The sequence below is a fragment of the Fukomys damarensis genome, unplaced genomic scaffold (genome assembly GCF_012274545.1).
Source record: "Fukomys damarensis isolate Sample0158 unplaced genomic scaffold, DMR_v1.0_HiC HiC_scaffold_26, whole genome shotgun sequence".
NCBI classification, from domain to species: Eukaryota; Metazoa; Chordata; class Mammalia; order Rodentia; family Bathyergidae; genus Fukomys; species Fukomys damarensis.
In genome coordinates, this window is record NW_022900938.1 from 4,877,406 (window position 1) to 4,905,352 (window position 27,947).

A 27,947-nucleotide genomic window follows, 5' to 3' on the forward strand; every position below is an offset into this window, starting at 1 on the left:
TAATATGTGCACTAGAAATTGAGTGGGAAAACTTGAAGAATAAGACATACATGAGAATTTACTTTGCTGAGTAAGATTCTTGGTCCATTTGTCTGCTTGGCGCAATTTTTGCTTATACTTCCTATTTGTTATTTCTTAATACTCCCTTTCCATAATTTCAAGCAGTAGTCCCAGATAATTTACATCACTGAGCCTATTATTGCACTGGAAGACTCAGTAATAGACACTTGGAGGCTGTCAATCAGAAAGAAATTGCTCAAGGTACTTTTTTTCCTTTCTTTTCCCATGGTTTATTTTACTATTTTTACTATTTTGATGATTTTATTAATTTCTTAAATCCTATTGGTCAGGCATGAAATATGACTGAATTTTTATTCATAATGCACAGGAATAAGAGGCTTCTACATATGGTAGAATAGGTATGAGGTTTTTCTCTATGAACTATGTCCTGCACTTGAACAGAAATTGAGTTCATGAAATTTCTCTCATTAGAGAAGAAATCCACCTCTTCTTGATATTTTTTAGAAAAAAATTCATGTTCATAATTGTAAAAATATAGAAATATATTTTCATGAAACATATTAGAGAATTTATTTTCATTTTTAAATCTTAGGACAATCGTAACAGCATGAGGATAGCCAACATGTACAGAAATAGTTAAAAAAAAAACAGGATAATGCATGATTTGAACAGAGCTAAGATTAGGTACACATTTGCTATAAGAATCTTCTCTACAGGCCTCTAGTTGTTCATGAATGAACAAAAAAGACAAAGAGCTCTTTTGAATAATACGCCAAAACAAGAGGGGGAAACAATGAATCAGGAAACACAAAACCAGTGAATATTCAGAAAAAGAAACATACCCTTGACACTAATTATTCAAAAGATGAACAGGAAGGTTTAGAAGTCATGCTGAACCTTCCTGTGATGACTGTATTATTTATCCCACCAGGCGACACACCTGCAAGACAGACACTACTGATATTTGCACAAGGACGAAGGCCGGAAATCAGATCTGCACCAAGCAAATCATGGTGTCTGGTCCCTCTAGTAAAAGAATGCAAGAAAATTGATCTATACAACACCATGATCAGAAAAGATGAAAATGAGTAGTAAGGTCAAGAAGCCAAATGGTAAGAAAGAATAAGCTAAGAAGGCGAACCGTTAGTGGTCACGGCAGGACTGAGACGTCCACAGAAGAGGTTAAAAGCACCAGAGACACCAATGAGAACGGAAGTAATGCTGTGGAGCGAATACCCGATAACCCTCTGGGCGCCCCCATGGGGAGCCAGTGGCGACATGATTGAGTATTATCCGAGGACTAAGGAGAAATGATCATGAAAATTCACCCTCAGTTTCGCAGGCATTCATGAGGAAGAAACAGGAGTGATTTGGATAGAAATGTTAATCAGCAGTACTTATGAAAGCATGCAGAAAAGAAACAGATCTGAGAAGGGAGGGTGAAAGGGCTTCTCTGGGTGCAAGGGAAATGAAGGAGATTCAGGGCCATTTGAGTCCTGGCTTTCCTTCTCTGAATATCAAGTGGATGGAAAGTAATATGCAGACTCCTCCAAAAAATGTATACGCACTTCAGGAAAAGAAAAACTTGTTTAAACATTTTCATACTAAATTTATGAGACATCACGAGCTTAGTACCTTTAGCCTTTCGATGACCAGAGGTGTGCAGAGAAGTGGACTTGAGCTTCCAGGCATTTAATAGTATTGCAAGCTGCTGCCTGAGTAACCGTGGTCATTGAGATAGCTGCACAAGCATTTTGAATTTCTCTTCTAAGGGCTGGCAGTGTACTGGGTTTACTGTCATACACCACATCCTCTGCCATACCACATAGGAGAGTAACACAGCCGCTTGAAAAAAAAAATCATACTTTTTTTTCCTGGAAGAGTGTACACGGTTTTCTGGTGAACTCTATATAACAAAGTTAAAAATGAAAAACAAACTCACTCAAGAAGTAAAAATATAGGTTGCCCTCAAAATTCTTGGCAATGCAGAGAAGCAAAAATAAAACTAATGAAGAATGAAAATTTCAGGCAGAAAAATTGCCTTCAAACATTAATAAAAAGACTGTATTATTCACAGCCTCCCAAATACACTTTTGTATAAATCCATTAAAATGACACTTCTTTATAGGGCCTCTCTTTAAATAACTCCAGTGAACATGGAGAAGACAAAGACATTGTTTCCAAAGAGTTTTATGATTTATCAGGAGCAAACTATAAATAATCTATTAAGGAGAAAAATGATACCAGTTACCATAATTGTGTCTAATGACTGAGGAAAGCTGAAAGCCCACTGCAGGAAAAAGAAAGGCCTTCCGCGAGTTAGTGGCATGAATGGTAGACAATAAAAAAGATAAAGTTGAGGAGATTATTCTGAAGAAAGAATTTAGGAAGAAAATATACCAAAAGTTTTAAGAAACATAGGAAAAAATATACAAAAGGGTAGACTGTTGCATAGAATAATCTCAAGTCGGTGTGGAGGTTTTCTATGCTATGCATTGTTTTTTTTTTTTTTTTTTTTTATTTTTTTTTTTTTTTTTTTTTTGTACTGAGGATCGACCTCTGGTCCTTGCGCTTACAAGTCAGGCAGTGGAACCACTGAGCTAAATCCCCGGCCATATGCATTTTTAATAAGTAATGAGGGCACCGTAAGGAGTCCCTGAAGAGGAGGGACATGCCACTATTCATGCCAGCAGGAGCTCAAGTTGTACAAAAGGCGTAGGTGAGAGTTTAGTTGTTAAAAAAACTTTGAGATTAATTAGCAAATTATTCACAATTTCTAGAGGGGAAATCATCAAATGGAATTAAAAAAGACAGAATATTTAGGGAAAAGTTGCAGAGGCCGAATTGACAGTGACTGGTTGTGGGGGTGTAGGAGATGAACAATCATTCCATTTATTATTGGAAAGTCGCTACCAGTAAATAAGATTAAAAAAACTAGCAATTATGCAGGCACGGTTCTGCACAGAAAGTAAGGATAAATGAGGTAGCCTTTGAACCTAGGCAGTTTTTTCATCCCATCAATAGATTCTTATTTGAAAAATTTTAAATAACCAAGCTAATTTCAAATCAAAGCATTGTCCAGAAGGGTAGGGGAATCAGGTGTACATCAGAGTTCATTAGAAATCTCATAGCTCATGGGGCAGTGTGGATGAAATTAATATAGACATGTTGCCTGGAGTTATGTAAATAGTGTTCTTCAGCAGACAATATTATTTAGGCAGAAAATGGATGATGTAAACCCTTTGAAGTTTTTCTTTTTAGAATTGTTTTAATTGACACATAAAATTTGTACCTCACTATAGATTAACTGTGATGTTTCCATAGTGTGTTTGTTGTGCAATATTTAAATTGGTGTTTTATTTTATTTTTTTCCTCATTAAGTTTATTCTTACCTTTTAGGTATGTGATAAATACAGTTACATTCATCACTGGGATATTGAACCTTTCCATGCGAGATCTTGGTTCTCATTTTCTCCCCATTCCTCTCCCCTCCCTTCACCCCTCGACCCCTCCCTACTTACAAAGACTTTATTTCCATTTTTTTCCTTTTCTCATATTTTTTCTTTTCCTTTCTTTTCCTTCCCCGACCCCTCCAGTTCCCTACACCTTTGATATCCAACTCCCAACAACCTTTATCATTCTTGTAATGAATGAATTCTTCTAAATCTTTTCTTCTAGCCTTGTTTTAAATGTACGGTTCATTATTTTTATCTGCAGGCATCTGTTGTACAATAGAACAGCAGAAATTATTTCTCCTAATGAGAACAAAGCACATGTTGATCATCCATTTCTTAACCCTCTGATCTTCCCATCTCTTGAAAACTGCTTCTTCTGTCTGCATTTGGAAGTCCTCTGTCTTGGATTCCAGTTATGAGTGAGATCATTCTGTATTTGTCTTTCAGAGGCTGACTTATTTCACCTGGCAAGATGATCTCCAGTCTCATCTCTGTGATTGCAAATGGTAGTATTTCATCATTTTTACAACTAAATAGTATTCCAGTGTATGTTATTCATGATCAGTCTTAACCATCTTCATTAGTGTAAGAGATGCATAGGAAAATTTAAAATACCTATGGGGGCTATCTCTGTTTCCTAGCCACATCATTCTGGCTGTTCCAAGACCAATTAGCAAAGGATTGACAATTCCTAGAGAAAAGATTGTCGAGTTAAAATAAAAAAGATCAAATATTTGGAGAAAAGCTATAGAGGTAGAATTCACGGTGCATGGTGACGGGGACATGGGACTTGGGTGACTATTCCAATGAAGACTGAACAGAGCTTGTGGGAACTTTGTACAGCATTATAAAGAAAATTCAGATTGCCTGAATTCTGAAAGAAGTTGATTATGCCAGAAGGGTAGACCATTTGTGGAAAGAAACAATAAGAAGGGAAACATTCCCATGGCTAGAGAAGTATACCCATATTAGGTATCGGAGGTCACAGCTACAATCCTAGTCCTGGTACCAGTTTTCTATTATCAGCCACTTTCTTTATGATGTGGACAGAATACCCAGCATCTACGACTAACGGGCAGAGAAGGCTGTTCTGGCTCACAGTTTCAGTCCACAGTCAGTTGGGTCTGAGGTAGAAACGGAGGTAGAGGGCCATGGCGGAAGCAAATCAGCTCTCCCCATGCTGGCCAGGGAGATGAGAAGATGGGGGCTGAACATGAGAACACAACCTTCCAGTCCCTGCCCCTGCTGCCTGGCCTCTTCTTACTAGGGCCCACCTCCTCACAGGAGACTTTGGGGAGCATTTGCATTGAGTTTCAAGGCAGCACTGTATACCTGTTTTCCTCTTTTGTCTCCCAGTCAATGGTGGCAGCCAACACGGCCCTGGAGGTGTGCTTTGGTCGGCACTGAGCCAATGCCACCGCAGTCCAAAACTCATGTTCATTTCCTCTAGGCCACAGGGCTCCAAGTGTTGCTGAGGAAGGCCCACGGTTCTGTGTCACTGGGGTGGAGACAGAGTCTCTTGGGTTCTGCTTGAGTTTGGGTTCACCCAGTGGACCTGGTGTTGAGTTCCAACACTAAGGCAAGTGCCAACCTCCCTTTGCTGTTCCTCAGTGGCTTGAGCCTGCTCTATAGTGTGCTGCCTGAGGATGGGAAAGGGGTGCAGCAGACAGAAGCCCCATCACCAGGCTAATGGGGGCCAGAAGCTCAGTCTCCAGGTGCTGAGGTGGAGGCAGAGCTGGTGGGGCTCTGCTCAGCACCAGGCTCTGAGTAATCTCAGGCTTACCTCTCTCTCTCCCGCCTCCAAGTGGGAGACATCTTTGTCTGTTACTTAGAGCTGGATGAAGCATGAGGCAGACAGCCCCTTCCTTCCTTCCTTCCTTCCTTCCTTCCTGCCTTCCTGTGTGCCTTCCTTCCTTCCTCCATCTGTGCATCTTATATTAAGCTAAATGAAGGCACTAAAGTCTGTCTTTGTTTCCTTAGTTCTTGTGAAGGTTGTTTCATGCGTGAGCACCTGTGAAAGTGATGTTTCTGTGTAACAATGGCGGCCGGAGAGTCTCACTTAGCAGCCATCTTATTCGCTCCTCTTCATACTCATTCCCAGTGAAAATGGAGTAAAGTGGAGGGGCCTGAGAAAGGCCCAAAAACCAGGGACGGGTTCCTAGTCACAGGAAATTTTGTGAGATGCATGCCTAGAGAGCCGTCTTTTCTGATAGAGTTGTGTGGAGTCGTCTCAAGCTTGACTGGCCATCTGTCAGTGCTCCTCTGGTACTCTTATATTTCAATTAATATGAATAAGACTTCCCAGTGTTATAATACCAAGTCCCTTGCTCCTTAAATGAAAAAAAGAGTGAGGATCTTTGGAATTTTCAAATGATAACTGTCATATTTTTATGCATTGATAGTTTCTCCATTCATCTATCGTATGAAGAGAACTTTTCAGAGATGCTGGGTGAGGACTCTATGTCATGCTGGTGATAAAAGAGGAATTTCACCTTAAAAGCAGTTAGATACAGCACATTTTAAGATGCTTAACATGTTTTGTTGTCAAAATATGTGACAGGTTGGTAATGCAAACCACAAGAAAAATATTAAAGTGAAATAATTCAGTGGTACCTGAACCAAAATGAAGAAAAACTTGTTCAATTTCATGTTACGGTGAAATCTTATTTTAATAAAAATCTCACTTGATCATACACCTCAAAGAAGTCTAGAATTCTCATTATTTATATCACTGTGCAAAATATGACAGATATTGTATACAGTACCAGAGAATTGGAAATTACTCTAGGTATTACTCTCTGCTATAAAGTTTTGCTTTAAAATATTTTGTATTTATAGTGACATTTTTCTCCACTTATTTAAGTTGATTTTATTACACGTTATATTATAGGGATATTATGTTTTGGTTTATATAAAGGTGTTTTTGTTGTTATTGTCTAATGAAGACACGTGGGAAGGGGTAGCAAGCTTAGGGTGGTGGGAAAAATGATATACATTATTAGCAAGACCAGTCTAAAACATCCCTCTGACTGCTGAAACCTGTTAAAAAGAAAAGGTGGCAGAAAATTAACAGATGATTTTCTTGATGTAGTGGAGTTTGATGATACTCTTTGTTCAGCAGATACTAAAGCTGAAATAGCCTTGAACCTTAAAACATCAAGGCAATTATTACTCAAATAACATAAAATGAATAGTTCTATAGTACAGTACTTAGCAAAAAATAGGCTAGACTGAATGACGAGTGACTCTGAAAGCAACTAAATTTACTGCTGTCCTATCTCCCTCCTGACTTCTCCTTATGACTGACTCCTGACCCTTTGATAACAGATACCCTCTTCACCACAGTTTCATAATCCCTACTAATTATTAACAACACAGATGAAAACCTCATTCTTCCGTTGTAGTTTACTTGCTTAAAAAACATTTCTAACAACCAAAAACTTCTGATGGTCAGAAAATATCTATCATGCAGGTCCTATGAAAGAAATCCTATGGAATCCTATTATCTCTGATTTTGCATCTGTGTATTGGTTAAGAAAGATAATCTTCCTTTATGCCCATAAGAGCTTTATCGAATCATCACAGTGCCAGGTTAATATAGTTTTGTAAATTACTGCTATTATATTATAGAATAAACATTCATTGAAATAGTTCTTTTCCTGCTAATAACTCTACATTTTTGTCTGTAAATTATAGTGGGTGAGAAGTTCACATATAACATATAATTGTAGTTATCAAATAATGGATTTCTGTTGTATATATTTGCAGTCATTTTAAGTAGCAAAAGATGTACTTAGAACATGAAAACACAAAGGAATTATTTAGAATACAAGAAATGGATAAAGCAATATATGTTACTAGATTTATAAGTGATAGATGAAGGTAGAGACACAGATCCCTTTTCACATGATCAGAAAACTCAAATTTTACATTCAAAACAGCCTATTAAGCTTTATTTAGGAAGAGGCTTCTCCTTAAAGCTAGGGGAATTAAGAGGGACTCTATTTAACAACCTATTGAAATAAATGACCAGTATAGTCACTATCAAAAGTGACAGCAGAACACGAACGAATTTATTCCAGCGACACTGCAGCTTGTGGCCCTCTGAGAATTCTGAAGGGTCGGTAACAAAAGGAAACTGAGACAACAGTCTGATGGGTTCCCAGAGCTAAGGGCTGGAGCTCGGAGATCCCGGAAACCAGAGCGGCAGCCACGCAGTGGAGCTCTGGCCGCAGATGTTCTCCCTGCGGCCCAGTTCGGCTGGGATGTCACCAGCAGGGGTATGTGAAAACTGCACTCAAGAGTGAAAAAATGAACTTCACAGCTTGAGAGACGACACACCCCTGCGTAGGACTCAAAATGAAATTCAAGAGATAGCCTGGAAATATGGCCTGGCAAACAGCATGACGAAGCATGATCAGAGTCATCTCTAGACTGTTCCAGAAACCGTAAATCTTAAATTCAGACTTCCTAAAATACATTTCTGTTGGGGCCGGGGATGTAGCTCAGCGGTTCGGTAGCCTGCCTTGCAAGCGCAAGGACCCGAGTTCAATCCCCGGTACAATAAATAAATAAATAAATAAATAAATAAATAAATAAATAAATAAATAAATAAATAAAATACATTTCTGAAGTAATGTCATCCCTAAACTATTCCTGAAGAACAACTGTATGAAAATAAAATTATCCTGCAGTCAAGAAACTGAAAAACAATGTCTGATTTTCAATCAAAATTTACTAGGCATGTGAAGAATCAGGAAAATATAACACAAATAAGGACAGAGATCATCCCACTGACACTGACTTACAACCCGCAGATATCAGATTAAGCAGCTTTGCACATGAAAACAATTTCAACTGTATTTCATATCCACAGAGTTAGAATGACACATGGAAAATATATTTTTAAAATACATAAGTGGTAATTTGTTAAAATACATAGCAATAAACACATTAGAAAAGAGAAATGATCACAAATCAGCCCTCTCAGCCCATCTTGAGAAAATAGAAATGGATAAACACCAAAAAATTGAATAAGAAATAATAAAAATGAAATAATTAAGATTAATATGAAAATAAATGAAACAATAATCTGAAAACTGTAGAGAAAAATAATTGAAAATAGATATTTTAGTGAAATGATAGTAAAATTTATTAACCTTTAGCCAGATAGGGAAAAAAAAATCCAAATTGACTCCATAGTATAGAAAAATAACTACATTGTATAATTATTCAAATATCTTAAGTAGAAACAAGTACAGAATGAAATGTTTTACCAAACAAGACGAACTAAAATCACTATACTAGAAGAGCACTGGAAATACACAACTACATTGAAGTGTGTATTATAGCTGAGAACAAAGAATTACATAAAGAAGTTAAAAAGCACAAAGCTTTTGTCTGAGACATGAGCTGTCAAAAATTTTTTTAAAGTGATTTTTCCTTCAAGAACAACTTAAAAAAATTTGTATATAAGAGAATGGCTTTTACTGTGAATTATCTACTACCAAAACTAATTGACTATAAGAGGAAATAGTTGAATTAGCGGCTAATTCACTACAAGTGGTAGAAGGAAGCAATTTGTAGGAGAAAAGTAAGAGCTTCACTCATGACTGTCTCCCCAAAGACACATCGTAGCCAAGAATACAGTGGAGTAATAACTGGATAGCACTCTGAGTAAACAGAATCCTGTACTCTGGTATCTGGTGCATCTGGGAGCTAAGGCATAATAAATACAGTACACAAAACGACAAATGCAAATAAAATTCATTACTCAGAAACCCTTCTCCAAAGAATGACACATTCTTTGTGGGAAATAAAACTACAAACTCAGTAGCTCAAAGCAGCACAAATTAACTGTCTTACACTTCCGGAGGAAACAAATGGGAAATAGGTTTCGCTGGCTTAAAATCAAGGTAATAGTTGGGCTTCCTTCACTCTGGCAGCTACAGAGGAGAATCTACAATTTTCCCCTCCTGCGTCTTCCAGAAACTGCCTCAGTTTCCCGCTTTCGTCCCTCCTCGCAGTAATCCTGTCATTCCGGCTCCTGCTTTGCCATCACCTCTCCCACTTCCTTCGTTTCTAGCATCCAGACGACGCAGGACATCTCCCATCTCAAGACTTCAGGTCGCGTTCGTTCCCGCGACGCTTTTCTTCTGCCAAGTAACGGACACAGTCACAGGTGCTGGGATTGGAACCAAGCAGCTCCAGGGAAGGATCATCTCATCTGCTGCAAGAAGGATTCAAATCCAGTCCACGGAAGCAACGCAAATGGGGACATGGAGCTCCAATGACAAGGTCTTGCTGGTATCACGATACTGAATGTCAGTGTTACCTCGGGTACTCAAGTCTGTTGAGAAGTAGGAATGTCAGAAATGCAAAGCATATCCTGAATAACTTGGCAAAGACAAAGGGGTTTGAACAATGAGTCGTCTGATTCAAACGGATAACAAGAAAGAAAGCAAGAAAGCACGGGAGACTTCATTAAAAAAGAAGATAAACGTGAAAATATATCAATAGTACATAGGTAAAATAACAAAATAACCAGCGTATTGACAGTTGTATTCAGACAAAAGTAAAAGCAAAATAGAACATATCTAAAACAAAAGGGCACAAGAAGGTTTAAAAAGGCAAATGTGATGGATGAAAGCCACAGAATACGAGTTTTGAAATAGATGTTGGTGTACATACGTTAGTGGCTTTAATCCAGTGCGCATTTTTTTTAACCCCATGAAGCATTTGGTTATGTCAAAATATTATTGGTGGTAACAAATTGAAAGGAGTTCTTGTAATTACTCTAGACTTATAATAAGAAAATTATATAGCATTGAATACTTCAAAATTTTCTACTTCATCAAAGCTGTATTAGCTAAATAGGAATGAAAAATATATTTAAATGAATCATTGTGGAACACACAGTTCACATGGAAAATTCACACAAAACATTCACAAATATAGACCATACTTCAGATCATAAAATTGTTTTTTTCTTATATTGAATACAAAAGTTAAAATCACAAACTGTACATTGTCTTAGCAAAACAGAATGAATTCTACTTTCATAATAAGAGAGATCATGAAAAATGCTCAAATTCTTGGAAATTAGACAACTTTCCTTGAAGTAACTAAAGAATAAAAACAAGAATAGTAAAAAAGACTATAAAGTAGATAAAAATACAAAGTATATCAAAACTTCTGGAATGTGCCTGAACAGAGTTTTAAATGTTTATCATTTTACCACCAAATTTCCAGCAGGGCTGTTGTTCACTACATTCCAAGATAGATTTGGTGGGAGAAACTTAGGAAGGGAAACTGAAAACACACTAAAGAAAAGTCTCAAGGGAAGCCGGAAATTAATCAAAGATCAGAAAGAGGAAGAAAAGGCTCTCAGCGACATACTGTATGTGAAATTTTACCACCAACTATCTCTTTTCTTGTGCATATTCATGGTTCTTTTAGTTTCAAATAAAACAAAAAGAGATGACCTTGAAGATGGAATTGGTTATTTATAAAACATGAGGAAAAAATGCCATAGCTCTTGTTCCTATAAAAACATGTCTTCTGTTGATTGCGGCACCTTTGCCAGTTTTTCTTTCAAAATACCCATTTTGTAAACTCCCAACTTGAAAATGAGAAAGGAAGTAGAGCAGGCTGTGTGTTTCCATCCATCCACACCTGAAGAAAGTGCTCTGATCTGACAAACCACAGTGGTGAAAATACACGTTTGGCCCCCTGAGTTCGTTCTGGTGCTTGTGCGCCCAGAACTTTGTGAGGTGAGGAGCGTTCTCTTGGGAGCTGGACCACTTTGAGCCATGGATCTTCTGCTGGGATCGACCTATTGCAGATCCCTATTTACAGCTCTTAGAATCATCTGGCAAACAAAACAGAAGAACAGATTAAAAGGCAACTTAGTTTGCTCTTTATGTTATCCCAGATGATCATCAGGAAGTTTAAACGGTTTAATGTTGTTGAGAGAGTACATAAGGTTCTAATTCTTGGCTTCATGTAGGGAAGCTCATTCCAGTGCCTCAGACCACAGGGGAAATTCCCACACAGAGATAAAATGCTCATCCTCTGGCTTGGTTTTGGGCCCCAGTTCCTACTGTTAGTACAGTCTTTACAGATGAGTTTTACTTAACTCTGAATTTCCTTTTCTACATCTGATTCAGAGGAATGCTTTCTTTGTGCTATGGTGTGGTTATGCAATTGACACATTTTAGATTCTTACATTTATTATTCCTTTCTGTTTGGTGCAGGTAAAAGTGGAACAGTCTACATGTTGTGCGAGTAAGCAGTTTTTCGGTCAGCGCTCTTGTTGACATGACCTCAGTTACGATTCTTAGCAACCCTTTCTATCCTAGAGTAATTTCTTTGGCACATTAGGTCAGAGTAATCTTATTTGATGAAATATATCAATTCGCATCTTCCTCTGCCCAACTTTTATTTTAGTTTGATGAGCAAATAGATGAGATACATAATTAATACAATATATAATATTCCCAGGGAGGGAAAGGCAATGATGTTAGTCTTAGGCTCATTTTATTATCTTTGATTTGTTAAAAAAAGTCACAGCAACAGAATATTTGGTTTTCTATTCAAATGCAGTTATTCCAGGATTAGCGTATCATTTCTAACTGTTCTATTATAAAAATATTTGTAACTAATTAATATTGCTTATAAATAACACATTTTAATTCCTATGACGCTGATAAGCATTTTGTTAAAACATAATTTCATAGGATCCCCTGAAATTGCTTTATTTTGTAAAAAACTATAAAGTGCTTACATAGAGCTATAAACTCTCACATTTAGGTTGTGTTTAGTATTTTGTTTCTAGATCAGCACTGAAAAGAGGTTCTATTGATAGTATGTTCTGTTTTCTATTTCAACGGCAGTCATCATTTTCAAGCTTTTCCTCTTAAGTGGATTTCTATACAAATAATGACTTGTTCCTTTTCTCTGTGAGAGTTCATTCAATAAGAAGACAGTACATCTTTATTTACGGTATTTTTCTCTAAATTTTTTAGGTTCAGGAAAACAGAGAAAATTCTGTTAGAAGCACGTGGGTGACAAATTCCATAAATTTTGGTTGTGTGTACTTGAGCTATCTAAAAACTTGACTTTAATATTTTAATATTGTGTTTTTCCCAGAGTGAGTAACATGCTTTAAGTCAAATTAATCTCAGTTTTAGAGAAACAATGACCTTTGGATTTACAGACAGCATCTGGAGGAAACAGCTGGGTACCCGATCAGGTGTGTTTTCCAGGAGACTTGCGAAGTGGGGCTCCTGTGGAACTGCTTAGAGATTTCCAATTCTCACATCATGTAGCACACAGTGGTGCTATTAATTAGAAACTGATGGGAAGCCAGAAATAAATCCTTGTGTCAAGCACAATGTCTTACATGGAGGAGACCTGAAAGTCATATAACTTTCCGAAATTGAAATGTTCAGGGTAACAGCAAGGTTAACAGACTCCCTGCTACCAAGTCAATATTTTCCAGCTGCTAAGTGTTAATTTCTTTAATACCTTGTTTCTCCCATAAATGCATAATGTCGAGATGGACTTCCCTGTGCTTTACAAATCAGTGATATGAAATGTCATCGAGTTGTTCAGATTCCCTTGCACATACTCTGCAAAACAAATCCAAACATTCATTTGCTATCACTGCAGACTTCATGGTTGTAAAGTTGATGCCATTACTCCAACTTCCGTTTTGCATTTCCCTTTTCCTTGATTCCTAGCAGGGAGGTGCTCCTGGACCTCAGTGATTCCGTCATGCGGCTGCGACGGCTCCAGCGGCTGGAACCCCGGGCTGTTCCTGAAACTTCTACCTGCTTTTGTGCTTCTCACACCTGATTCAATAGAGCGCCCGGCTTTCCTTACCGACCTCATGTATAATTGATTTTCCAGTGCAGGTAATGTATTTTATTGGAACTTAGGGTGTTCTGTGGACCAGCAACTGGTAAGAGGCCCAGGCTCTCGGGTCTCGCCCCACACGGACGGTATCAGAATCTGCAGCGTCGCCGGATCTCCAGGCGATTTGTGTGCCCCTTAAAGTCTGAGCAGCCTTGCCCTGGAGCAGTGGCTGTTGATCATAGCTGCAGGTTAGCCTGTAGAGCTGGGAACATGTTACATGAATGAAAACATGAACTTTTGGGGAGCCGGCGTCTATCTCAGAATCACCCATCAGTGCACGTGAGATGCAAGTTCTTGGCTCTTCCTCCAATGACTCACTCATTAGGCATAGGGTGGTTATTGAATGTTCTCCGCTAATCAGCTCATAGTTCCCGATGGGACTCCTGCCTTCAAAGAATTAACTGAAAATGATTACGCTGGATGAAAGAACGCTAATCTGAGTAGACAGGAATGGCTTCCAGTCGTCTGGTCAGAGCTGGATGGCTGCTTTTAGAAGAATCTCCCGAGTCGGCCTCCTCTGGAGGGAGCCTCTTTCTCCTCCGGCTCTCCGGACTTCCGGTTGCCACGTTCTATCTACATCACGGTTCCTGCAGGAGCAAGGCATTGGCCAGACCCTTTCCCAGCAGAGTGGGAAATGTCACCCTTAGAAAACCTCAGCAAATGCGTCCTTCAAGGTTGGCTTTGCTCCAATCTCTTTGACCAGGTCGTTTAGTGATTGGTTTGTGCCCTTCAGGAACCTCGGGGCTCTGCCACAGAGGGAAAAGGCAACTTTTACTAAAGGAGGCCAGGAGCACTTTGGAGAGGAGGAGAGAAATCAGCGGCCGCTCCTCAGAGTTATTTTAGTAAGTGTAGTTTGCAGAATTAAACTTAGTAGATCATCACGTTTCTGTAAATGCAGCATTTTGAACTCAGTAATTATAAGAACAGAAAGGTGTACTCTACAAAAATTTGACAAACTATTGAGAATGTGTAATCACAATTCTTAAAAAAAAAAAAGAGAAATGTTTTCACTGAAGAACTGCAGCTGCCCAACTGGTGCATTGTCAAGCAGAGATAATTGTTTTTCAAAATTGTCATCATTTTTATGCGAGGAAAGCCGGTTTGGAACTTTCCGTGTGTACTTGCATTCTACTCACATCCTCAGTTTCAGCATATGAAATTTTATAATACAAATTCCATGTTACATTGGAGATGATCAATCATGTTTCAATGGAATCCACATGGCACAGGAGACTTTTATTATAAGCATTATCGTTGTAGTATAGTGAAGTGCATTGCTAATGAAGCAGGGAAAAGGAATCATTTCGGCTAATGGGCACATGTGTCAAATTTCAATTAGGACTAAGTTGGAATCCAAAAAGGGAGATGAGCGTATAAATTTAAACCTTTGACCTTCACCACAAAGTACAAGGTCTGAGAGGAAAATTAAATTATTTTGATGTAGCATACAAATTTGAATAAATTAATGTGTTCTGAAACTCTTTCCCATGACTTTAAACTGCATTCAATTTTTAAACATATCGTGTGCTTGCTATTTATGGCTTCGAGATGTTTACTTCAATTCCATATGCTAAAATATTAATGAATGAAAAACCAACTTCAACCGAGTTTTTTTTTCTTCTTTTATTTGTCCTCTGTTTCATAGCACATCAATAGATAGAAGAGTAGTCCTGAAGTATGGGCTGGTGAAACAGGTAAGAACTGGTGATAGTTTTCAAAGAGAATGACAGTGATCCTTGGTATTATTAACTATCTAGTTAATGTTCAATTGCCAGTGATGGATGTATATATTTTGTTTTAATTTTCAATTGGTGTAATTGGGTTGGGATCCAAATAAGACTAGAATGTTGCATTTGTCTGACCTCTTTTTCTTCTACCTTAATCTCTCCTGCCTTTCTTGCTTGCAGTCTTTCAGCTGATAAATCAGGTTCCTTTTCCTACCTACACTGCTTGCTGTATTGTCAGGTGTTAACTGCATGCCTGTAAGACTTTCCTGAAGTTGCCCCTCTCGCCCTAGTACTGCTCTGTAATCTGAGCCAGTTGCCTTTTGTAACTCAGATCTGATTATTTCTGTCAATAATATTTCACAGGGGGCAATAGATCATAGATCATTTTTAAAAAATTAATGTTTGATTTCACATCTAAAAGTGAGAACTCTTTCAAAATATAAGAACATACAAACATGCAGGAGTATGCGCTCATGTTTGGGGAATCATCTTTCTCAATTCAGCCAAGCACCAATGTTACTCTACACCAAACCTAGGGCCTGATTTAAATTATGTCTCCTTTTCTCAAAGGAAAAAAGAATTTTACTTTATAGCCTTTCTACATTTTGCTTTATAAAAAACATCATTGGTATCTGACAGCCTCAAATTTCTCTCTTACATTTAGGATGGCCTTTACCTTCAAGTAAAATTTTTGTCCCTGTCTTTAGTCTTAAAAAAAGTAGAAATTTGTCCCTGTCTTCAATCTTAAAATCCAGCGTTTCTATTATTTTTGAGTCGTTTTTCAGACCTATGAGTATAAAACACAATTTATTCCATAAGAGATGAAATAAAGCACATAGAATTCAGGAACTGAGATCAATGTTTCTCTCTCTGTTCCTCTGAGTTGAGGTAACCAAGGTCAAGCAAAAGTAAGATTAAACTGCTATCCCTTGAATGAGCGAGACCTGGAGAAATTTTAATTCAAATGTCAGCAGAAACTTAGTGATTTATCTGAAAGGCTTAGATACAAAAAGTGATCAACATTGTTAAAATAATGCAACAGACTACAGGCAATTGATAGAACTATTTCATAACCAAAGAGCTCCTTTGGAAGATGAAGGATCTACTCATTTAGTGGGAATTTGAAACACTGTGCTATTTACAGTGCACAGGTTTATCTAGAAATCTGTCAGGCACACAACAGGCTCTGTGGAACTTTAACAACACTGGGCAACAAGAGACACATTACTACAGAGACTCTGAAGGTGCATCTTTAAAACTGCTGTGCCTACAAATTAACAGTGGAATGCATTATTAAAGAAAAAAAATTCTTGTTATTTGAAAGTGACTTTAGGGTCATTTTATTCAATTTCTTTCACTTTCCAGATAAGGAAAATGAGGCCCAAAGGGGCAATAGTTTGATCATTGTCAGAAAACAAATCAAAGAAAGGACCAAAGCTGGAACTCGCATCTCTTGGGGCTTCATTATGAATTTTGTTTGGTTTTAATACCACCTAAATTATTGATTTCATTTTAGTTTTACTTTCTGGAAAACATTTTCTATTTAATTTAGTGCTTCCATTAGTTTAGCCAAAAGATAAGTTTTAAAAACACTAATGGGCAGAAGAGGTTTCTATAAGATACAAAACCATTATTGTATTTTTTCATTTTTTTAAAGACACCTATGAAATCCAAATGATGTTATATTAGCACTTTCAGGAGGAAAACTGTATCAATATTTATTTTTAAGTTTAGAATATGATAACTCTTCTAATCTAATTAATTAGTTTAGTGAGGGGAATTCCACGTCTTATAACCAAAGTGATACTCCTTAGCTCCCATGGAAATATTAATTATGGCTGCTTCCCAAAATATATTCTATGACCTCTGCGAGTTTTTATAAATGTTTATATCTTGTGATTATTTCTCTAATATTACATACCACTTAGTTTATTTCAGGAAAGACATGTCCAATAATAAATGTTACTTAAAGTTCAAATTTAAAAACAATTACAAAGTCAAAACTAGGTTTATGTGATCAGTTCATTGGTATGAAAAGGAGATACCATATTCCATTATTCAGATGATTATACTTATTAGTGCAAAAGTCACTTGATGTGTATGATAAGAAGGTTTCTAGCAGATGTCTCTTTGATGTAAGATATAAAACAGCACATACCTCATTAAACAGCACATCAAAAGTGTAAAAATGCAACCATTAATCTATATTTCATAATTTCCCCATAATAACTGGAAGTAAAACCTGTTGAATACAAATGAAAGAGCTGTAGAAGAAAGTGGTATTAAAATTCACATATGGTTCAGTCTGTGAGTCTTTGAAATCTCTCAAACATCTGTTGGTCCAAATCGAATATAAGAACGAAAAACAGTTTAACATATGAATGGCAGTTTAGGGATCTTCGAGTGGGAAAGATGACTACTTTTATTAGTTCATCAGAACAGGGAATCTGGAGATGGAGGAAAGAGGAAGGAAAAGACAGGATGAAAACAGGAGTTAAGATGTGTTTGGTACATGTATCAGCCCCACAGAAGGAGTGTGAACATGCAAGCTTGTACTAATAAAAATTCAAAAATTGATAGAAAATGTACTTATTTCTAAGGATGTTAGATCTGACTGAGACACTCAGTGTTATCAAGCTCAGTTCCTACCTTTTACAGAGGAGAGCATTGAGTGCACAGCAGTGAACTGACACACAATTAAACACATTGGCATGGAAGCTTCTAGATGCATCTAGTCCTCCACCACTCTGCCATGCTGTTCTGGAAGTACATTTTCTGGGTTAGAGCACTGAAAATTCTTAGTACTGGAAAATTCCTCGAGTAAGAGATATTGGGTACTAAGGGATGGGAGGTCCAGGGTATGCATTAGAGGAAGAGGGGCCCCTGTGGAAGGGGGGCTCCTCACTCACTCAAAACCTGTTGGCTTTCCTTTCTCCTCACTTGTAGCAGACATGACTTTCACAAACCTGTGCTAAATAAAGATGTTTCTCCTCTCTGTCATGATCTCCTTCATCCTCCCCAGAAATCTGGCTCCCCAGTGGGTGCTGTTTTCCTTAAGATTTTTTTAAAGAACACATTCTCTCAAATCTGTCTACTTTTCTCCTCCCCGACTTAATATGTTTCCTTTCATCACCACCATATTTTTATTCATCTAAAGATCACTTTCTTCTTTTTCTTTCCTCTAACGTCTGCCTATTTCTGGCATCCTGACAGCAAATTTTGTGCCACTCTGTGGTACTTATCATGTTTATCACAGCGGACTGAGCATGACAGGGTACTCAGCTGCCTGCTCCGGTGCCTGGTCCTTGGTAGCAGCCTTGCCGACCCTCAGAGCCATGCCTAACTCTTTGGAGGCAGGTGTAGACACACTGTGCTTTATGAACAGACATAGTAAGCAAGTCATATTTGAGCAATGAATTTCCGATTACTAATTTTTGGTTCTCAACTTTCTGTAAAATATGTCTGTTGTTTTCTGCAGAGGAATAATAGATTCCAAGATTTTAATAGAGTTTAACCAATTACTGCCTCACATTTGAATGAAATACATTTACGTACTACTGAGATGAGAAAACTTCACCGGATCATCAGTGATTGTTCATCTTTTCCTGCAAACTGTAATGTGAAGTCTTAGTCTGCATTGGGCTAAATCAGAAATTATTGCTTACACCTTCTTTGTAGCAAACTTCAGTGCAGAAAAGACCAGCACACCATCTTTTTTTATTTGTCAAAAGAGTACCTATGCAAATAGCTTTACTTTATTAATCAATTTATGACTTTTCTATGTCTGTGTAGATGCCATCATAAAATGGATATTTTCATGTAATACCAAGATGCAAACAAAATATAAGGAGAGCTGATGTTAAAATAAATTATCCACCCTTAACATTTGATTTTGAGGCCTGGCAATCTTACCAACATGGAGACACTCAGAGTTCTCCTAACATGAGACAGTAAATCAAATAATCAGAAAAATTTCTCAAATGTTCTTATTCTAATTCATATGAATAAAACTGCTTTTAGTGCGAGCAGCAGCCCACACTTCTATAGCTTGTTACACAGGGCGTCTGCAGTGTCACCACACTGTTCAGTGCTGCTTCAGGAGGGAGAATTTCACCAGTGCAGCTTCACCTCCTTCCTCTCCTGCCACCACCTCCCTTCCCGATGCTGCCTTCCTTCCTCATCCAGATGAGGTCGTTGATGGCTTTACTCACACAGTTGCATAAATTTAGACTTTAAAATATGATTCTGGACACACTGACATATAGCTATTTGTTCTAAAGTGCACCTGTTATTCAGGAAAACCCCACACACAAATCATTCATAACGTTTTTGCATTTGGAGTACATTCCTCCTCTGTTGGATTTTGCAGATGGGTACATGGTACATAAAATGAATGTATTAAAAATTCAAAACAACAGAGGTGTTATATGACTGTTTTACTAGTTAGACTCACTCTCAGCTCACTAAACCCTGAGAGAACAGTGCCAGCAAAAGCTATTTAGTGTGCACAAACACCTGCACATATTTTCCTACTCTGTGCATCAGCTGACCTAGTCTTTGTGTCTAAGACTTTGAAACTAATATCAGCATCACTGTACAGAGGGAGATACCGAAGTGCAGAGAAAGTAAATCACCAACCCAACATGAACCAGGCTGTGCGAAGGCTCCACATGGAAATCTCAGCCTCTTCACACTTTCAACCATCTCACAATTGTGCTTCTTTGAAGAAAAGTTATTTTCACTTCTGTCTAGGTAAAAAAGCACTCTGCAAGCCACGAAAAAATCTAATGATCATTTGAACTAATTTTTGGTCTTTTTAAACATTCTAAAAGTAAAAATTAAATAGATAAATTGGATTTCTTACAGCAATAATGAATTCTTAGTCATACTTCTAAAGTTCAGCTTTAAAATATAACAATAGTACCAAGTTAAACTTTTTTTTTTTGCTAGAAGAAATTATTTAAATTTTTATGGCCAGCTAAGCAAGTTACTGATCTGTGATTTCAAACAACCGAAGCTTCCAGTTTTGCAAGTAAATTGTAATTTTATGTAGATTCATCTCCAGATGATTGAAGGAATGCCTGGAAACACACTGGGTAATGTGAGTGGTTTTGTGTTCGAGCAGAGGGTGATAGATGGGGAGGCAAAGATGGGAGAACGGAGGGTGTGGTCCATGAGCTACGTATCAGACAGCTGCAGGCGCAGGCAGGAGCAGAAGTGAGAGGAAGGCAAGCAGGTAAGGCTGTGCAGAAACTGAGCTGTGCCCAGGAAGTCTGGCAGCTCTGACTCCTTGTTGACCTGGAAAAGGTCAGCCCATTGTATCCAAACTTCCTAGTTCAAGGGGTGCATTGCATCTAGATTTGCATAGACAGTGTCTTTAAATTTGGAACTCAGCTACTAATCTGAACATTTGTACACTGTTGGGGAACCAGTCAAAATGTGTCTGGGAAGCTCAAATGCAGCCTGAGGAACTTGGTCTTGAGCTGCTGTGCAATTCAGGGTGCAAAGCTGAAGGACACAGGCAAGTGGAATCCATGAATCATCAAGATGCTTAAGCCAGAAAAGGAACAACTAAGGAAAACCTGTAGGAAATTAGAGTGCACATCTCCAGCTTAACACTTATTTCAAAATAGACTTGTTGACCCCTACTTACTTTCAATAATACTGACATTTATTTTTTAAAATGATGTGATGTGTATTTTTCATATTCTTTGGGGAAAGTTTGCTAGACAGTACAATGATTCTCATTATTTTATAATCAACAGTCTGAATCATAATTTTTGATATATTGAAATTAAGTTTTTAGACGATCTATCATTTAGGAAAGATTTGATATGAAGTCATAAAGATGAAAAATCCATCACAAAATTGAACCAACTCTGGAGGTAGAAATTGAGAAGGGAATCAAAATTCACAAATGTATGTCTCGTTTTAAATGTAGTAACAGAGTGGTGGTGAAAGCACAGACTCATTCACAGAACGCAGCTATTCTTCCAGAAAGGCAGTGGATCCCTGAAGCAGGGATGCTACTGCTGGAAGAGTTTTAGAGCATCAGTAGGAGTTCTTCAAGAACACAGTGAAGAGAACACTGAGCATTCAAAATAGCATGTAGTCGTGGTCCACTTTCCTTAGTCTGAGTTCAGTAATTTTCAGTTGCTTCAGTTAAGACAAACATGTTAGATCTAGAGCTACTGGATAACACCTGATTATTGCTGAAAAAAAGGTTATTTAAAGAAGCAAAATACATTAATCTGCATATTTTACAACTAGCTTTTTAAAATCCTGTAAACTAATTCAACTCAGCCAACTCGTTCAGACAGCATTGTTGTAAGGTATTACAGGGGACTCATTTCTTACCTGTGCCATCTAAGACTCTGGACTTCACATCTTTCTCGTTATATCTAGGCCCTTAACACTCTGTCGTTTTCTCTGATCATTATGGATTTGAGCATTTCAACATGATCTGTGTCAAGTCCTATGATTTTATTCTTTTTGGATATCTTCATTGATTTTAATTAAATAATCTTCTTCCTAGATGTCCATCCCTGGAGACTCACTACTCGGGAGACTACTTCTGCTGAGGCAGTTGTTCAGCAGGGATTCCACAAACTCACTTTGTAGGAAGGCTTACAGGTTGATGATATGAGCACATTATTTTGCAGCCCTTTCTGAAAATCATCAGAAATTAAGTCATGATGTTGACACCGCAAAGAATTATGCATCTCTGAATAACAAGTTCACCCGACTTTCAAGAGTAAGGTTTATTTCATGTCCCTCTTTATCTTCAACTTTCTTTAAGCAACTTTTATTGACCAGTTTAATTATTGCATTCTAGCAGGAGAAGATGGTAAATATTTCATTTTGTTTAAATGAAATTCTTTTATTGTACTCCAATGGACCATGCCAATTATACATAAAACTTAAAGAAAAGAAAACTTTGCTCTGCTTAAACGGTGATGTCTGTCATTGATTTCTAATGTGGAAATTCAGTTTAAAACAGAGTTGAGAAGTAGACTGAGGCTTACAGGATTGTTGCTTTGCTGATAATACCTGACTATATCCTGGGTGAGATTTCCCAACTTTGAAGACTTGAAAGTTAGCAACAACAAAAATGTTCTAGGTCACCTTTATTCAAACACAGAAGTACGGTCCTGATTCTTACCAACATGAAACTGAGAGGCAAACGAAAGTTTGAATCAGTGTTTTACTTGTTACCAAGACTTTTCCAACATGGTTAATTATCTGGTTAGCATTTTATGGCTGTATAAAATGATTAGAAGACTATAGACATGGTAATTTTCTTCAAGCCACACATTGACCAATCTACTTATGTTTGCTTTTTTTTTCCTCGTACCATATCGCCATGATGATGGTTTTATTTATTTATATTTTGTTTAATTATTTTAAAAATTAATTTCATTGGTACATTTAAAGTATGCAATGTAATGACATTCATCATTGGAAATTTGCACCTTTACATAATCCATCTTGGTTCTTATTCTTTTCCCCACTTCCCTGCCCTCCCTTCAATCCCTCCATCCCTTATTTAATTATGCCAGAGGGAAACTATAGCTAAGAACAGTTAATTGCCTTGTCTGTGCTGCACAGTGGAAGAGCCAGGGATTTTTCTGACTGGGTGATTCCTCCACTCTAAAGTGCAGATGCTGCTGAAAAAGAAATGGTGCAACCAACTCCTTCTAAGCTCTTCTGTTCTTGTTTTGGGCCAAGGAAGATCGAAGCTGACAAAACTGCACTCAGCAAGCAGTAGGGGGTGACCTGGTATGTGTTTAATAGAAAGAATAAAGGGAAAAGCTCCTTGCTTGTCAGGGAGGGGTTCCACAGGCAGAGACTGCAGATGCTTAGGTCCATTGGCTTTTTATACAGGTTTTGGTGAAGGTGCTTGTGACAGGATGTAGGAATGCTCCTGGTTGTAGGCCATTTGTTTAGGAACCTGTTCTTTGTCTCTTGCATTCCATTAGGTACTGATAGCTAGTTTGCTTAAGTTAATTATTCAGGACCGCTGGTATATTGACTCACTTAAACACACTTTTAGTTTATTTCAGGTTAACCAGCCAGGACCTATTCCGTGTCTGCCTAACTTCCCCTATCTTTTTCGCTTCAGTGAGACCAAAGAAACAGAAAGTTGCAAAGTGTAAGAGTGATCAGTTGAATAAGTAACCTGTATAGCTCTGACATTAGCTGGGTGTGGTAGTGCACACCTGTATAATCCTAGCACTTTGAAGTCTGACACAGGAGGATGGTTGTGAGTTCCGGGGCAGCCTGGTCTACATAATAAACTCAAGGCCTGAGCTACACAACGGACCATGTCTCTAAAAACAGAAACGAAGCCAAACACAGTATTTAGGGATTAACTTGTCAATAGAATGATGGAGGAAGTTAGACTTCTGGTTAAATAGTGATCAGAGGGGAGGGTGCAAAAGAGTCACTGGCAAACGAAATGAGAAAAGGTACCATAGAAGAAATGCACATGAAATTTGATGAAAATTGGGTAAAAGAAATTAAAGCAGGATTAATTTGAGGAATACAAGGAGAAATCAGATAATTCCAGCCATAGTTTAGACAGAAGTAGGAGGATAAAAGGATTCATTCAGGTTTAGAAAAGGCATCTACATTTTTAAGAAAAAGTTAAAATTTGTATCTGATTTACATAGAGATTTATTATTTTAGTCAGTGTATAAAACATGGCACCATGCAACTGCTTTGAAATTTTGAATATTCATTTAAGCATAAACTGCATATAGAAATCAAAAAGATTCATTTTTTTAAACAAAATCATCCTCTTGTAAATATTCTGTTTTGACATTCTTTTGAAAAACTGTTTCTACTGTCCTTTTTGACCCTCGCCCCTCACAAACATCTGATACTTTTTTATGTGACATATCTAAGTTTGTTAAAAGGAAAAACAATTTCAACAAAGCATTTAGGACTGTACCCCCCGGCCAGGCACAGGGAGGTACAGATTTCCAGTCCTAATCCTTGGGATGCTGAGACAGGACAATTGCTGAACCCGCAAGTTTAAAATCAAACCCTAGAGGCACACGACAACTCCATTTCAAAAAAAAAACAAAAACAAAAAAAGAAACCCCAGCAATAGTTGGTGCAAACATAATTATTATACGGCTGTCCTTTAGGAAGCCAGTTTCTCAGTGCTCTTGTTTTTCATAAGTATGCTTAAAAATTGTGAATGTTTCCTACAAATAACATTTCAAACCTGTGATGGAGCAGGATTTTAAAAGGTAGCAAGTTTATTTCTTTGACTGTATGTGCATTTATTTAGGACTAAACCAAGGGAAGAAAACAGACGATATCCATACTAGGTTCACTTATTTAAATAACAAGAATCACTCCCTGGCACGCCATTTTGACGTATGGCTGACAATAGCAAGGATTGTGGAAAATAATTCTATGGTAAATATATTCGCTCTCAAAATAAAGCCATGTATAAACTACAGAAAGAGACGCACAGTGCCCACAGGGAACTGTTTACCGCACACTAAAGGAGCCATTACTGCCTCATTAATTTTGATTGCCTTTTCACCTAAGAAATTTCAGCACCCTTTATAGAAGACTATGTTATGTGCTACCTCAACTGATTCTGCGCAGTTTTGAGGTCACAAGACAATGAGCTCACAGCTAACATTGGAACTTAGCTGTTGGCTGTCTATCCCTTCCACACCGCACGCATCAGACAAGTAGACATTGATTTCACCCATGTAATTAGAATGATCGCCATTAAAAAGCAATACCATAAAATTCATTGCTAAAAGGATGGGGTAACAATTATAGGCCCTATTGGGTTTCACTTTATGGCCATAATGCATCCATGCTGAGTAGAAATATCTTGGCTGCCGGTACACTTCTGCTAATATGCTTATTCTGAAATTTTATAAAATTACATACATATGCGTATTTATCCACTTATTTCAATTTTCTTTCCTCCACTGAGAACATTTAATGTAACATTTCCTCATATTAATTCATCTAATGTAGTGGCTTTATTTCCTTCTCTTTTTGAAAAGCAGCTGTGAATGTCTTGTTTGATGCCTGCTATGCAGATAATGGATGAAATGATCACAAAGAGCCGGGATTAGAAGAAGCACCGCAGGTTCTTCTCTTGATCACGACCCCTCGGTCTTCTGTGGACACAGAGGCCGATTGCAGAACTGGGACCCAGCGAAGATCCCTCCGGCTGTCCCCGCTGTTCACACACGCAAGGGTGCAGACTGTGCACATTTAAAGGAAGGGAGAGCCCTCCGGTAAACACGTATTTCAGCTTGCTTTCTTATGGCCAGTACCCACCCAAGGTTAGCGAATGCTTTTTATTCACACGCCTGAATCTGCACTTCTTTTACTCCCAGCAGGACAGACTGGCTCAAAAAGGGAAGGAATGTGTTAGAAGGCTCAGATTTGATTGCTCGCAGAAATTGTAGATAACTTTCAAGGAGGGCCTGTTTTCAGGTTCATGTTGGTAAAGCTGTTTGCAAGACTTGTGCAAATTTGTGACAAGCCGTGGAAAGGGTGACAGTTATAAACGCTTGCCCACATCAAGGGAGGCAGAAGCATCCAGCAAGGCTCACACCTAGTAAAAATGCAAAAGCACCTCAAGATTAATTACGGATAAAATTGACAAAATGACGAGTTTTGTTGTTGTCTTATTTTTTTCCTTCAACTGCAGATTTGATCTCCTGACTATAGCTCCAGCCTCTGCAGCAGGAGAGCATCCAGAGAAATGTGAATTATGCACAAGTCTCTTCATCTATTGTAACCAAAGCACCTCCTGTGAGTCTTCACAGCGGGGGTGAAAAGCCCCTTTGCTTTGGAAACAGAATCAGCATGGAAATCAGTTTCAGAAGTCAGCAGCGCAAACCCCGACCTGCTGGACCTGCTCCCGAAGAACAGAAGAGCTAATGATCCCATCAAGATGCCCCACACTTCCAAGAGTCCGCGAGGTGCAAAGGGCTTGAGTTTTGTTACTTTATGAAAATGAGTGTCAAAATACGTGGCATGTTTTCCTTTTCACTTTTTACTCTGTGTTAGTGGACTGGGCAGAGAGGATCACCTTCCCCCGCCTCAGCACAGAGCACATCTGAGCTCTGCACCCCGTTCAGTCTCCTCTTTCTCTCTCCCCTATCCCTCGGTTCCCACCGCTTTTGCAGAAGATCTCACTCCCTATTTCCTACTCTCTACCTTTTGTTTTGCTCTTTATTTATGTTTTGGCTTTCTCATATAAGAGAGATCATGTGATATTTAGGCTCCTGTATCTGATTTATTTCACTCAACATTGTGGTCTCAAAGATGCATCCTTTTCCTACACATGACTCAAAGTTTTACAACTTGGAAGGATGAAGGTGGATGGAATTCAAACCCTGGTCAGTCTTCTGAAATATTTTCATTTCACTAGCCTTGAAATCAGAGTCATTGGTTTTCTCAGAAAAGCTTTACATATAAAGACATAGAAGGAATGGGTATTTATCAAGAATTTGCTTGCACTGGCTCCGGGATATGTGCTAGAAATTAAAAAAAAGAAAATAAAGCAGCACCTGCCCTGGTTGACCTCAAGAATCCAGCTAACAGCAACTATGGACACCCTGAGGCCCAGGGTAGACTCTTACCCGGAACTTATTCTGCACAGGGGGACTGTGGCTCAGGGAGGCTGGCTAACTTATGCAAATCAGACACTGCTTGTTTGTCCTTTTTCCATCATACATTGGTGATTGTAACCGAATAAGACTGACAATTCTGATTGTACTTTTAGAAAATTTGAATACCATGAAGACAGATGCTCACCTGAGCAGGGATTTGAGGGAAAACACGGGGATTTCATTCTCAGGATAATTTACCCACTCCTGGGTCTTTGCTCTAATATTCAGGAAGTCCTGTTCTTTCTTTCTTCCTGTGCCTCTTCATTTTATTTTATTTTTGGATATTATTTGAGATTTTCTTTAATTTTGCTTCCTTCCTTCCCCACTTTCAAATGAAGCCACCTCATTACGAGACAGGAGGTCTGCTGAGATAAACCTAGTGGACACGTAGAATCTGCAAAACTAAGCATGTTCCTGTTCACGGGATTTTGTGAACTGATTTAAAACGTGGTAGGCATTGGAAAGGCCCCACAGGAGTCTACATTACGGCCATGTGATGAGTTGTGTTGTGCTTCGGAGACAGTAAAGAGGTGCTTGGTTGTTTCAGCTTTCAATTTCCTAGCGTCCACCTGCCAGTGAAGAGTTATGAAGATGAAAAGACAAAAGAAGTCAGAATGGACTTCTGTGTTCGGACACTTTGATGAAGTAAATCACATTGTAGAAACCTAGGTCTTCTGTAAATACCACATCATAATTACCATGTTTTATTATCATGGAAAATATCTGTAAAATTTTCATTACCACTCTTTGCTTTTGAGAAAACGCATAGTTCTGTCTGGACAAGTGTGCTGATTGGCTGTAGGGCCTCTGTGGATACCAAGGTCTGAGGGTATCCAGGCCTCTTACAAAAACTGGGCAACATTTGCATATAACCAACACCTTTCCTCCCTTATCATCTCCAGTTACTTTAATAACGGATACAGTGTAAATGCTGTGTAAATAGTTGTTACTTTTTGCTGTGTAGAAAATCATCTCTACACCATCAGCTCAAATGTAACACTTTTAAATAGACCCTCAGTTTTGGGGTCTCTGGCAAAACACTCATAGAGGGGGAAGTCCAACTGTATGATTCAAATTGGCTTTCACAAAAGTGTGTAAGTACACATAGAAATATGGTTGCTTTTCACACTCTTAGGAAGATTTTCATTTAATAAAAATTAAAA